At 48.6% G+C, this 14,352-nt stretch overlaps 1 protein-coding gene across 3 annotated transcripts in view; it reads left to right on the forward strand.

Moving 5' to 3' along the window:
• The first annotated feature begins 4,609 nt into the window (after positions 1-4,609).
• The window catches only part of LOC121867179 (putative uncharacterized protein DDB_G0271606), a 183,416-nt gene continuing 173,673 nt past the window's right edge, over positions 4,610-14,352 (forward strand). For all 3 annotated transcript variants that reach the window (XM_042366968.1, XM_042366970.1, XM_042366969.1), the window contains exon 1: positions 4,610-4,982. The gene's annotated coding sequence lies outside the window, so the exon portion shown is untranslated. The remainder of the gene's footprint in view (positions 4,983-14,352) is intronic.

A 14,352-nucleotide genomic window follows, 5' to 3' on the forward strand; every position in this document is an offset into this window, starting at 1 on the left:
ATTCGAACCCTTCACTATTAGGTCAGGGGTGCAGTATCCACTCAACCACCGCTGCCGGGATAGGTGAAAACTTTTTCATTTCATCGTGATTTTTTTTATATAATTATACTTCATATCATTGGTTATACATACCCGTCTGAGTCCCTTGTTATATATGTGTATCTCACATCAACTATTTACTTTTCCTCAGTGCATTTGTTACCCCGTCAAGATGTCTTCTGAAGTCACTGAGTATGGTAACACGATGTTCTGATTATATTGGACTTTGGGGTTGTTATGATGTCATTGATGCCATTGATATTGCCATGAACTTGCTATCACAGACCGAGAGTGATTATTCCTCTGTATTCTTGGGTGCAATACAATGACCCTTGTCTGCACCTTAATCTGTCCACAGGTTCGTCCGCCCATCCCTTCCCCGTCTGTCTGTTCAGGTATTCGAGAACTCCGGACAGGAGCATTAGACAGACCCCATTGACCTGCCAGGCATAGCTAAGCGTTTACCGCATTAGAACAATCTTCCATTATTCTAGATCTTAATGTGTGAGATGTAAACGATGTCTTGAATGCTCTTCTAGTCGCAACACTGAAAAAACTTTACACTGGGCGTAATTTTGGTATTTACTTCATTATTATATTACAGAGAAAATAGAAATAGTCTTATGCATAATACAAACACAATTATTAAGCACTTAAATGTAAATTCCTTTTCTGGTGGTGGCGGTGGTCAGGACCTTGGCAGTAAATGGAGACATCTGGGCCGGTGGCCACCAATGGACCTTCCCGTCCAGAGTGTAACAGGAGTTTTTTTTAGTGATTAAGTCCTGGAATATCGTCGTTTTGTGGACACTGACGTCACTTAACGATTCCTTACGACGGTGGCTAACGCGGCGGTGCACCTAGCCTGGTATATTTTGGGACTCCTTTGAACAAATGTTACATGATTGTACCTCAGGAGACATCCAGGGGAGTAGAGGGCAGCTGGAGACCCAGCTGTACAGGGGCGAGCGATGTAGAGGCGACCTGTAGTTTTTAAGTGTTAAGGGCCGAGCAGGTCACTCTGATATAAATTATAGCTCGCACGGTAAATAAATCAAAGGTGTTGCCATACGGTGAACCCACCATTACCCCTGCATTGAGAGAGTCCCTCGGTACATACAGTCCATACCAGGAAAACAGGGAGGGACTCAGTCCTTCACCCTGGATACCACCAAGCTTAGTACTTATTGTCTTCTGTAAATGGCCTTCTAATCGACCTTGTAAATTGGGCACTCTCGTTTTGTTATTTTTGTTTTTCACGGTAGGTCATCAGCGGGTACGAACAGGCTGGACCATAAAACTGTGTGAGAGTGAGGCAGCAGCACCACCTCCTCCATGGACCTGCAGCTACACACTACCTCCCGGATTCCTACAGCACTTTTACCTTGTAGCACCCCTCCCGGAGACGTGCTACAGGACACCTAGTACACACAACTCGCCAGAGGGCTCTCTCTCTCCCCCCTTCTCTCTCATTTGTCTATATACAGTACTACGTTTTAATGATATCCGACCGATTGTTTAATAATGTTTCTTTATCTACCACCATTTCGTCTTGTGTCTGCTCTCCCATCATCATCACATATACATTAATTCAATCAATAATTTTATCACTCTCTAGATGCGTTACTTTTATTTCTCTACCTCATTAACGTCTTGATAGGTAATGGTATCTGGCGGCGGAAGAAGATATCTCCGTTGTGAACATCGCCCAACTCTGTTTAGCAGGATCCAAGCGCGTTATGTCGGGCGAGACTTGAGGCCAGCTGTACGTGATCCAAGGGGATTAAAGGAGGTTTGAAACTGTGTAAAGAGAATCTAGCGGGCTCGTAAGAAATTCCTGGTATTTATAAAAGACGCAGGCAATGTTTTATGAAAATTCATAGTATTTGTTACAGCACTCAAGAATTTTACTGGGGATCTAAGCGCGTTATTTTGGTGTAGTCTTGGGCTTTTCTACAGGATCCGAAGGGATTAAGGTGGGGTTCAGGCCTGTGCAAGGGAGTTCAGGCCTATGTCGGGGAATTCAGTGGTCTCGTAGTAAATTTCTGGTACGTTTAAGAACGTAATTATATATTTTTATAGGGGGAAATTCAGGGCAGAGGCAATCAAGATGTTTGTGGTAGCTTCAGCGTTAGGGAAGAGGATCCAGAGGTGTTTAGGGAAGTACATTCATAGCATCTCTCAATCTCTCTCAGGTCAACGCTAAATTCGATTTCACAACTAAAACACAACGCCGGAACTGTGTATCTCTCTCTCTCTCTCTCTCTCTCTCTCTCTCTCTCTCTCTCAATTGTTTACGGTTTAGAGAGGCCATAGCACACTTGCCTCTCTATATCACTACCCCATGGATTCCTGTCAGTAAGCAGAGGATGAAGCCCACGACAGTAGCAGGCGTATGGGCGTGGGTATGGGCGTGGGGTGGACAGGTGATTGACGGGCGATGGTCTTGGTTCTGTGGATATTGGCGAAAGGTGCATGAGCAAACGATGTCTAGTGAAGGTCTTCCATCCTTCCCCCACAGTAACTGGTGTGGATATGTGGATATGGGCGTGTGTTTATTAACTACGCCTCCGAGGGTAACGGGAGTGTGGACTGGGCGTGTGGGTGAGGGCGTGTAGTGGCTAATATGGATTATGGCGTTAGTAGGCATGGTTTTGTGGGCGTGTGGGCATGAGATAAACAGGTGAGTGACAGGAGGTGGATTTGCCATTACACGAGACGCATGTGTGTTTTGGGTGTACATTCGTGTGTACGTATGTTTACGTTTGTGTGCGCATTTATGTACACACACACACACACACACACACACACACACTACAGAGCGTCTGCGTAAGATAAGAAATACGTTCTAAAAACTGAACGAGTGCCTACAGGGAAGCTCAGGTTCTCAACTGGCTCAGCCATGTTAATATTGTTATTATTATCCACTCTGTATCTGTGTTTTTCTAAATAAATAAACTGTAACAAACTATAAACGTCATGGAAGAGAATAAAGAAAATCTATAAACGCCAGAACGACAACAGTGCGGCCTAAACGGTGGCGGGCGGTGACCTGGAGGAGCCTGGAGGGACCCGGGAGTGTGTCAGGTCTTAGGCACAACACATTACCTTCTCCTAATTCCAGTCGTAAGTCAACTCTGTCGTGACCTGAAGGGTGCGCAGGCGTAGGTCGTGGCGTGAAGGGAGGAGGGAGGGCGTGGAAGGGGAGGGGGAGGAGAAGGGAGTAAGAAGGGGAGGTGTGGAGGGAAAAGGAGGAATGACCAGGGAGAGAGGTGGAGGAGGGAAGGGATGGAGGGGTTGTGGAGGAAAAGAAAGAGAGGGAAGGATAGCGGGAGGGGGATGGATGTGAGGAAGAGGGAGAAACGAGGAATTTAGAAAGACGTGTGTGACGATGAGAGAGGAGAGGGAGAGGGAGGGTGACTGGCAGATATAGTAAGGGGGTGGGAGGGATGAGAGAGGAGAAATGGAAAGAGGGGGGAAGGGAAGGGAGAAGTCTGATGGGTAAGAAAGCTGCGGAGAGGTAGTGTGTGTGTGGGGAGGGAAAAGGGTAGTTTGGTAGTTAGGGAGATTATTATAAGGGAGGGAGGAAATCTGGTGATGGTGATTTAGGGAAGTGGGGAGGGGAGGATAGGAGGGTAAAAGGAGGGATTACGGTAGGGTAAGGGAGGGAAGGAGGAAAGGAAGGGTACAGGGAGGGCGGGGGGAGGGGTGATCAGATGATAGATAGCACAGTGGGAGGCCAGTGAGGAGGTGGGCACGGGGTGGGCGATGAGTGTTAAATAGCAGAGGTGGAGAAAGGAGTAGGGAGAGTAGGATGAGGAGGAGGAGGGAGTGAACGATTAAAGAGGGATGTGAGGGAAAGAAATATATAGGGCAGAAAGAGATGCACGGGGTAGTAAGGAGATAGAGAGAGAGAGTCATTCCATTCTTCTGCCACACGATGATTAACTAACAAACTCTCCCACGAGCGGTGTATAAAACCCCCAGCTAGTTTGTCCTCAGGATCAAATTACTGAAAACGAAATGTGGAGAGTTGCTCAAAACTAACATGGTCAGTGAGTGGACGGATGGCTTTTTATGGCGTGGCTCCAGGGGTGAACAGAGGAACGGCGTGCGTGATACTGTGGGGGTTGGATCAGCCAGTTGTAACCTTCATCACACTCCACCTGGCACGGCTCGAGTGATCTTCATGAGCATGTAAGTACGTCGAAATATTGGAACAAGTTCGTGTGTGTATGTATGTGTGTGTGTGTGAGTGTGTGTGCGTGGTGGTGGCGGGGCACATGGCTTCCTACTTCACTTGGGGTCTTTACCCAGGCCCCAGTCAGCTGATCTGCCCAGGTGTCAGGTTTTGTTTATTTACTTTTATCCCGCCATCAGTATCCAGGCTATGATTACTCTGTCAACATCAGTTACTTGCTTACGCCACCTAATACCCAAAGACGCAGTTGACGCTTCATCCAATGTTGAATTAAATCTAGAGAAATAGCTTCCTTAAGACAAGTAACTGGCAACCAAAGCTCGGGACGGGTTGCCCACACGTCCGGCCTTCAGTGTTCTTTCGGAAGGCGGGGTGTTTGGGAGTCGCGCTCAGTGTGGTGGTCACAAGTGCACACGTGTTTACTCGTACCTCGACGCCCTAAACGAGAAATAACTCCTCCCTCCCTAGTCTCTAGAGAAATGGAGAATTAAAATCTGGGCGATATCCAAAGAGAGAGTGTAGAGAAGAATTATCCTTTTGCAATGAATTGGCAGACGTGATGCGTGGTGCTACAGGATATCAGAAACCTTTGTATGTAGTTGTGTACTGTGGGGGAGGACCGAAAACTCTCTACTAGGACACACCATCCCTGGACGAAGCAGTTGGTACATCCTGCTGCGCTGACACCTCTGTTACCTGGGTCTTATTAGATGGCTGGCGCACGTTCAACTCCAGCACAATGGTAAGTGCAGAGAAACACGGGAGGGTTAAAGGCGAACCCTGCCGATGGATTTTGTTTCCCCACCTTCGTCAGGGAACACACACACACACACACACATACATACATACATACATACATACATACATACATACATACATACTCATTCCCCACCACGGCAACACCTATCTCCCCTCCTGTTTATAGTGATGTATACCGTAAATACCTGGTTAAATGTACGGTTTCAGTTTACCTGTACAGAGTAAGTACTTCAGGAGGTATTGGCCGGGCAGAAACTAAGGGAGCAGAGTGTTTATAAGAGGTGAAGGTCACTGGTTGAGAAACACACACCACAAGAAAGTCTGAATATTGTCTTCAAAAGTTATTGTAATTTGTCCCCAATATAAGTAACTGTCGAACCTTTGAACAATAATGACTAATTTATCTTCTTTTTTTTTCAATAACCAGCTGTTTACTGTTAACGTTTTCACTGTTTGTATATATACGTGTGTAAGTAAAGGCTGGTGAGGGAGGGAATGGGAGGGGGAGGAAGGAGACCGGGGTGGGGGTCGGACAGTGAGCCAGCCAGATCGTGTGTGGGCAGAGGTTGTCCACATACAAGGTTCTCTGGCTGTGCTCCGCGGCTACACTTGAAGTGCCTTTCTTTCATTATTCACTTGCCTCCCGATCATTTAATGTGCATGGAAGTGAAATAGAACAAGCATAAGTATAAACACAAGAATACAAATACGTGCACACTCAAGTACACTCTTGTGCACAACACGCACAGGACAAGATCCGGGGCGGGTCAAACGTTACTGTACTAGGGTGGGGGGACTTGTGGGTCATCAGCAGGTTGAAGCAAGTGAGGATACGATTGGACGCGTGTTTGCGTCTTAGTGGCCGTGTGTGGTGTGTGAGTATGCTTGTGTGTGCGTGTGTCTATGTGCGGAATCGTCTCCCGTGTGCGTCTGTGTGGGTGAGTCGACGGTCTTATTCACAGCTGTTGAGTATTGTGGGTACTGTCACTCCCCGGGCGGTTACGGCTGTATCGTCATGAAGATGGCATCTACCACCACACTACCACATACCCTCACCACCACCACTACCACACTCCCTCATCACCACCACACTCCCTCACCACCACCACACTCCTCACCACCACCACACTCCCTCATCACCACCACACCTCACCACTACCACACCCCCTCACCACCACACTCCCTCACCACCACCACACTCCCTCACCACCACTACACTATCACGCTCCCTCACCACTACCACACTCCTCACCACCACCACATCCCTCACCACCACCACACCTCCCTCACCACCACCACACCCTCACCACCACCACACTCCCTCACCACCACCACCACATCACGCTCCCTCACCACTACCACACCCCTCATCACCACCACCACCACACTCCTCATCACCACCACCACACCTCACCACCACTACACTATCACGCCTCACCACTACCACACCCTCATCACCACCCACACCTCCCCACACTCCCTCACCACCACCACCACCACTACCACACTCCCTCACCACCACCACCACACTACCACACCCTCACCACTACCACACTCCCCTACCACCACCACGCTCCCTTACTACCACCACACTCCCTCACCACCACCACACTCCCTTACCACCACCACACCCCCTTACCACCACCACCACACCCATCACCACCACCACCACACTCCATCACCACCACCACCACAATACCACACTCCCTCACCATCACCAAACTCCCTCACCACCACCACACACTCTCACCACCACACTCCCTCACCACCACCACACACTCTCACCACCACCACCACCCTCACCACTACCACACCTCTCACCACCACCACCACCACACTCCCTACCACCACCACCATACTCCCTCACCACCACCACACTCACACCCTCACTTTCACCAAACTCCTCACCACCACCAAACTCCCTCACCACCACCAAACTCCCTCACCACCACCACCACCACACTCTCTCACCACCACCACACCCTGCCACTCTCCCTCACCACCACCAAACTTCCTCACCACCACCAACCTCCCTCACCACCACCACACTCTCTCACCACCACTACACTACCACCCTCCCTCACCACTACTACTTTACCACCATTCTTAACCCCCAACAAACTACCACCCTCCCGCACTACCACCACCACACTCCCTCCCTCACCCGACCACCACCTCCCTAACCACCACCACCCCTTACCCCAGAACCACTCTCCTCACCCCACAACCACCCACCCTCACCACCACCCTCCTCACCCCACAACCACTCTCCCTCACCCCACAACCACCCACCCTCACCACCACCCTCCCTCACTAAACCACATAAGACCACAGACTAAAGTTCTTGCAAGCTTCTGTCTGGTTTAATAAGACCTCATACAACCAGAGTGTCTGCTGGGGTTTAGGGTTTAATCACTCTGACGAGACCTGAAGGTTGTTTGCAGGAGCGATCATCTTGTTTGACCAGTCTTCTTGAGCAAGAGTCCATGTGTGAGAGTTTACAGCTGTTTATAGTTATGGAAATATAAACAAAAGTAGTATTGTTTAAATGGACTTTTTTCTTCGTTGCTTATCGGTAAATCTGATTGTTTACAGTGTTTTATAATCTAGTGTTTGTTCTTGTTTACGCCTGGTTTTTAATGGTGGATATATGACTTAAACAAAATATCCATTAAAAATATTCCATGCGAGTGGTGTTTACAATATTAAAATTAAGATGTAAAAAAAAATATATGTACGTTAAAAATAAACTGTAAAAGAGACGCAATTAAACAAAATGTATTATGTAAAAAAATAGATGAAAAGTCACAATTTGAAAATAAAATGCCCCCCCCAAAAAAAAATCGAAGTTATAGAATAAGATGAAAAAAAAGGACAACTTGAAAAAGGAAAATAAAAAAAAAAGAAATTAAAAAAACTTCAGAATAAAATAAGTAAAAAAGAAAAATGAATAAATACAATAAGATAAAGATAAACCAAGACGCACTTATGGACGTTTACTTTACATACGGGTTCACACGTCCACGAAGACCTGGTTAGCCATTCCCCCTCAGGGCCACGGAGACCAACCGCTCCACCAGTTGTTTTCATTTTTTTTGCTGTGTTGTGTAAAGTGACCAATGATACCTTGTGTGAGATTAAACGGTACCGCTGGGTCTTATACTCCAGTACTGTTGAATGATGCTTGTGAGGTGTGATTAAGAGGCGGTAGATGCTGATGGGTAGTATTGATTGGTTGGTTTGTATAATACTCAGTAGATTGGTGTAGTGGAGGTAGATAAAGTAGACGAAGTAATGTTATTGAACTTTATAGTGCTCAGTATATCAGATGTGTTCGGTAGATGAAGTATAGCCATATTAGGGGTATATGTACTTGGTTACGTTAGGTTAGATAAGGTTAGGCTAGATTAGGTCAGGTATAGATTAGATCAGGTTAAATTAGGTTAGGTTAGTTATGTTAGATTAAATTAGGTTAGGTTAGATTAGCTAAGATTAGTATGTCGTAGATGAATGTATATAATGCTCAGTAGATGAGACTTACCCAGTAGAAGTAGATGGTGAAGATATCTAGTATACTTCGGTGATTTTAACATTATTTAAATTTCTTGGATGTTTTTTGATGTTGAGATGTAGTATGTTTACGTGGTGTTGATGTTATGTACGTTTGTGTGGTTTGGTGATGTGCTTGTACGTTTTGTGGATGTTTGTGTACGTTTATGTTGCAATGATGATGTTTATGTAGGTGTTGAGGGATATGTACTGTATGTACGGTTTAGATACGTGTTGGGATGTTTATGTGCGTTTTAGGTGTACGTGTTGATGAAATCCGTACATGTTAGGAATTAATTCAGAAACAAAGCTTAATCTAGGTATTAGTGTAACCAATTTTGGGAAAAGAGAAAGAGAAGCAAGAGAAAATAGAGGAAGATCAACCCTAGAGATATTGGAGACACTAACACTCCTAATTTTGAGAACTTTACTCCATATTACGCGAAAACCTCATAAATCACCCGTTGGCGAAAGATGTCCTGATTTATGTAAGAAATAGCTGTCAAGGAGGACCTATCACTGTTACCCTTGTAGACCCGTCACTGCTGCCCTTGTAGACCCGTCACTGCTGCCCTGAGAACCCACCACTGCTGTGCTTGAGGACCCATCACTGCTGCCCTTGAAGACCCGTCACTGCTGCCCTTGAGGACCCGCCACTGCTGCCCTTGAGGACCCGCCACTGCTGCCCTTGAAGACCCGCCACTGCTGCCTTGAAGACCCGCCACTGCTGCCCTTGAAGACCCGCCACTGCTGCCCTTGAGGACCCGCCACTGCTGCCCTTAGAGGACCCGCCACTGCTGCCCTTGAAGACCCGCCACTGCTGCCCTTGAGACCCGCCACTGCTGCCCTTGAAGACCCCGCCACTGCTGCCCTTGAGGACCCGCCACGCTGCCCTTGAGGACCCGCCACTGCTGCCCTTGAAGACCCACCACTGCTGCCCTTGTAGACCCGCCACTGCTGCCCTTGTAGACCCGCCACTGCGCTCTTGTAGACCCACCACTGCTGCCCTTGAAGACCCGCCACTGCTGCCCTTGAGGACCTGTCACTGCCCCGGCCACCACCAGCAGCAGGTAATGGTTGGGGGATGAATCGCTCCGTTACTTGGTGAACTCTTAAATTGTCGTAACCTGAGTGCAACACGCGCGCTAAAAAGTGGCCGCCGCCTCTTCTTCTGTTGTGGTGGTGGGGGGGGGAGCTACCTGATGTATGAGGAGCAGGCGGAGAAGAGGAGGAGGAGGAAGGAGAAAGAGGGAGGGTAGGGGGAGTAAGAAAGAAAAGTAAGGGAAGAAGGAGGAGGAAGTAGAAGGGTAAAGAATTGAAGACTGGGATGAGCGTCCAGACATACGAGGGAAAGTAGGAGGAGGAGGAGGAAAGAAAGACACAATCTGCTGATAGCAGGAAGGGAGAGGAGGAAAATGAGAGAAGAGATAGGTGGGAAAAATAAAATGTTTGTGGACAGTATAGATTCGGAAAGAGTACGGGAAAAGGTGAAGAGAAAGCTGGAGAAACTTAAAGAAAACGAATACGAAGAAAGTAAACAAACGAGAGAGAACACAGTGTTTATAAAGGTGTTAACGGAGATGGGTTGGGAAGAAAATATTAACCCTTTGAGTACAGTGATTTAATCCCTTGAGTATGGTGATTTAACTCCTTCAAGACGGTGATTTAACCCCTGGAGTGCGGACTTAACCTCTGCAATAGGATGGCTAAATATTTTAAGTATGATCATTTAACCCATTTAATACGGTGACTTAACCCTTTAAAGACTTCCAATTATTCCCTTGAGCATTGTGACGTTGTGCTCGGGAGGAACATGACTATTGTTTGTTATTGTCCAGTGTTATCACCACCACAAGCAACATCAACAGCGTCCCAAGAGCCACCATAACTGCACCATCACACTTAAGAGCCACCATCATTGTACCATCAGCCACACCACCATGCCCTCATCTTCATGGCCTCTCGTGTTCACTAACCAATGACGTTTACGCTTTATGTTTACAATCTCTGTGGTAGACGGAGCCGGTCCACAGTTCAACATGCCGAAGAGATTGGCTAACGATGTTGTCCTGCTCTCAGCCAATTTTTCCTTCGACTGGGAGTTTTTATTGCCTCATAAACGATTCGAAAAAGGCGTTACAGAGAGAAAATATAATATCTTTCACCTAACATTGTTCATATTCTGTACACTTGCCCGGTACGTTATTGTTGATCCCGTGTAAGAGTGAGTCTGCCGCTGTACAAACGGGTCAGGTTTTTGCTTGACGTGACACCTGTCTCCGCACAAAATGGTAATAACAGATGTAGTCATATATGTTGACCAGTTTGTATGATTTCCTCAGTTAGGTGGTGAAATGTACTTTACTTTAAACCACAGCTGCAGTGAAGCAATATAGAACCTGTCTTCATTATACGTTATCTTGCCTTTTACCTTGAGCTCAACTCTAATGGTAGTTCTTAGTTGGCCTGGCTTTAGATCCAAGTTTGCTAAACTCAAAGTAAGTAATAATTATCATCACAGTGCGGGAGGCAAAATGTTCAAGGGGGGAAAAGTACCACGAACAGGACAGCTAAGTCATTGTTGTGTTTTGAAAGCCGGCAACATGAACTAAGGACACCTAACCTAACCTAACCTAACGAAAGCTACCTCGAGGTTAATGGTTTAATGGTTTAGTTATGGTAAGTTAAGTTTGGTTTGTTTACTTTATGTCGCCGGAAAAGGTTGAGTGATTCTGCTTGTGGCGCGTTTCCAGCACTGATGTCTTGCATGCGAGAGACCTTGCTTACCGGAGAGATTGTAAACAAACTTTGAAGTTACGACAGAACTCTTTATAACCATCATTTCCACAGCATCACCTTTAGCACTAAGCGTCACCACCAACATCACGTCAGCCAAAACCGTCACCACAACAATTCCTTCGGCTATAAGAGGCAACATCCACCACCTTTTCTCTTTTTATAATCACCATCACCACCAACAACACCTTGACCAACACGAACATCTCAGCCATCACTACCAGCTTAACCATCACCATCACTATCTTCACCACATCAATCACCATCATCGTTAGTGTTCACCATCTTCCCTGTGGTATCGGGAGCTGGGAGCAACAGCCGCACATTAAATGAATGGGCAACCCCCATACCCCATCAACACACGTTGACTCGCCCTCAGCTCACCCCCCACCCCCACCCCAACCCCACCCACCCCCCCACCTCTCCACCCCACCCCTACCCCCACCCCACCCCACCTTCATACCCGCTCGTTGCCTGCCTTCACTTCCGTCTACATTGCTAGCACCTCCCCCACCTCCAAACACACTATCCTCCTCTCCCTCACACTATCCTACCGTCCCTCACCTTCCAGTAAAGAACCTCCACCGCCACTCACCTCCACATCATCACCCTTTATACATCTTTAACCTCCACCCAGCCACCATCTGCATTTACGTGTCTTCGAAAGCAAATAATGCCACTACCGTCCATTCAGATTCCAGCAACATCACCACACTAACCTTATCCCTCCCACCACCACCACCACCCTCAACCTTATCCCTTCCACACCACCACCACCACACACCACAAACCACCACACACTACCACCACCACACACCACAAACCACCACACACTACCACCACACCACCACCACCACCACCACCACCACCCACACACCACCACCACACCACCACCACCCACACACCACCACCACCACCACACACCACCACCACCACCCACACACCACCACCACCACCCACACACCACCACCACCACCCACACACCACCACCACCACCACCCACACCACCACCACCCACCCACACACCACCCACCACCACACACCACCACCACACAACCACACCACACAACCACCACACACTACCACCACCACCACCACCACCACCACCACCTCACACTTACTGCATACTAAACAGTGGGACGGTCACCAGGTTTTGCCAATGAAAGTCTTCTCTCAGACACAGGAGCTGCCCAGGAGTAGGTGAATGGACGTGCCCCGCCAACCCGCTACTCCTCCCTCCCTTCCCCAACCTTACCCTCCCTCCTCAATCTCCCCCCTCCTCCTCAACTTACCTTCCCTCCTCAACCTTACCCTCCCTCCCCTCCTTAACCTTACCCTCCCCTCCTCAACCTTACCCTCCCTCCTCAATCTTACCTCCCATCCCCAACCTTACTCTCCCTCCCCTCCTCAACCTTACCTTCCCTCCTCAACCTTACCCTCCTCCTCAACTACCCTCCCTCAATCTTACCCCCCCCTCCAACCTTACCCTCCCTCCTCAACCTTACCTCCCTCCTCAATCTTACCCTCCCATCCCCAACCTACTCTCCCTTCCCCTCCTCAACCTTACCTTCCCCTCCTCAACCTTACCCTCCCTCCTCAACCTACCCTCCCTCCTCAACCTACCCTCCCTCCTCAACCTTACCCCTCCCTCCTCAACCTTACCCTCCCTTCAATCTCCCTCCCTCCCCAACCTTACTCCCCTTCCCTCCTCAACCTTACCCTCCCTCCCCCTCCTTAACCCCCTCCCCCTCCCCCAACCTTACCCTCCCTCCTCAACCTTACCTTCCCCTCCTTCACCTACCTCCCTCCCCTCCCCAACCTTACCCTCCCTCCTCAACCTACCCCTCCCTCCTCAACCTTACCCCTCCTCAACCTACCCTCCCCTCCTCAACCTACCCTCCTCTTCAATCTTACCCTCCCTCCCCAACCTTACTCTCCCTTCCCTCCTCAACCTTACCCCTCCCTCCCTCCTTAACCTTACCCTCCCTCCCTAACCTTACCCTCCTCAACCTTACCCTCCTCCCCAACCTTACCTCCCTCCCCAACCTTACCCCTCCCCCCAACCTTACCCTCCCTCCTCAACCTACTCCTCCCTCCTCAACCTTCACCCTCCCCTTCCCCAACCTTACCTCCTCCCTCAACCTTACCCTCCTCAACCTACCCTCCCTTCCTCAACCTTACCCCTCCCTTCTCAACCTTACCCTCCTCCCCAACCCACCCTCCCTCCTCCCAACCTTTCTCCCTTCCTCCTCACCCCACCTCCCTCCTCCTAACCTTCCCCCCGCCCCAACTTTACCCTCCCTCCCCAACCTACCCTCCCTCAACTCCACCTCCTCCCCAACCTTACCCACCCTCCTCAACCCATCTCCCTCCTCAACCTACCTCCCTCCTCAAATCCCCCCTCCTCCCAACATTACTCCTCAACCTACCTCCCTCCTCACCCACCCTCCTCCCCCTCCCCAACCTTCCACTCCTCTCCCCTTCCACCTCCTGGCTCCTAGAGTGAAGAACCTGCAGTCCTCCACACCTGTAATTTACCTGCCCCACACCTGTCCGGACCTGATGGAGGAGAGTTGGGAGGTGTTGGGGGAGTAGTAAAGGTGAAGAAGTAATGTAGGTGATAGGGAGGAGTGTAGGGACGTGTGTGTATGTGTGTGTGTGTGTGTGTGTGTGTGTGTGTGTGTGTGTGTGTGTGTGTGTGTGTGTGTGTGTGTGTGTGTGTGTGTGTGTGTGTTGTGTCCTTGAGCCCTAATTTAACACCCCCTCGCCTGGTATTGTCATCCCCTCTTGCTGGAGCCTCCCTGACCTATATCATTGTGTTAGGCCTCTGTGATGGTTATGCTGTTATGACGTGCTGTTATACAGTGTTGTTATAATGTTATATTGTAGTGTTGTTATTTAATGTTATTTGTATTGGAGTGCTGTTATGATGTTGCGTTGTAGTGCTATGGAGTGTGATTAATGATTATGCTGTTATGTTATGTTGTTATGGAGTGCTGTTATGCTCT

This window comes from Homarus americanus, unplaced genomic scaffold, assembly GCF_018991925.1.
Source record: "Homarus americanus isolate GMGI-L3 unplaced genomic scaffold, GMGI_Hamer_2.0 scaffold6317, whole genome shotgun sequence".
NCBI classification, from domain to species: Eukaryota; Metazoa; Arthropoda; class Malacostraca; order Decapoda; family Nephropidae; genus Homarus; species Homarus americanus.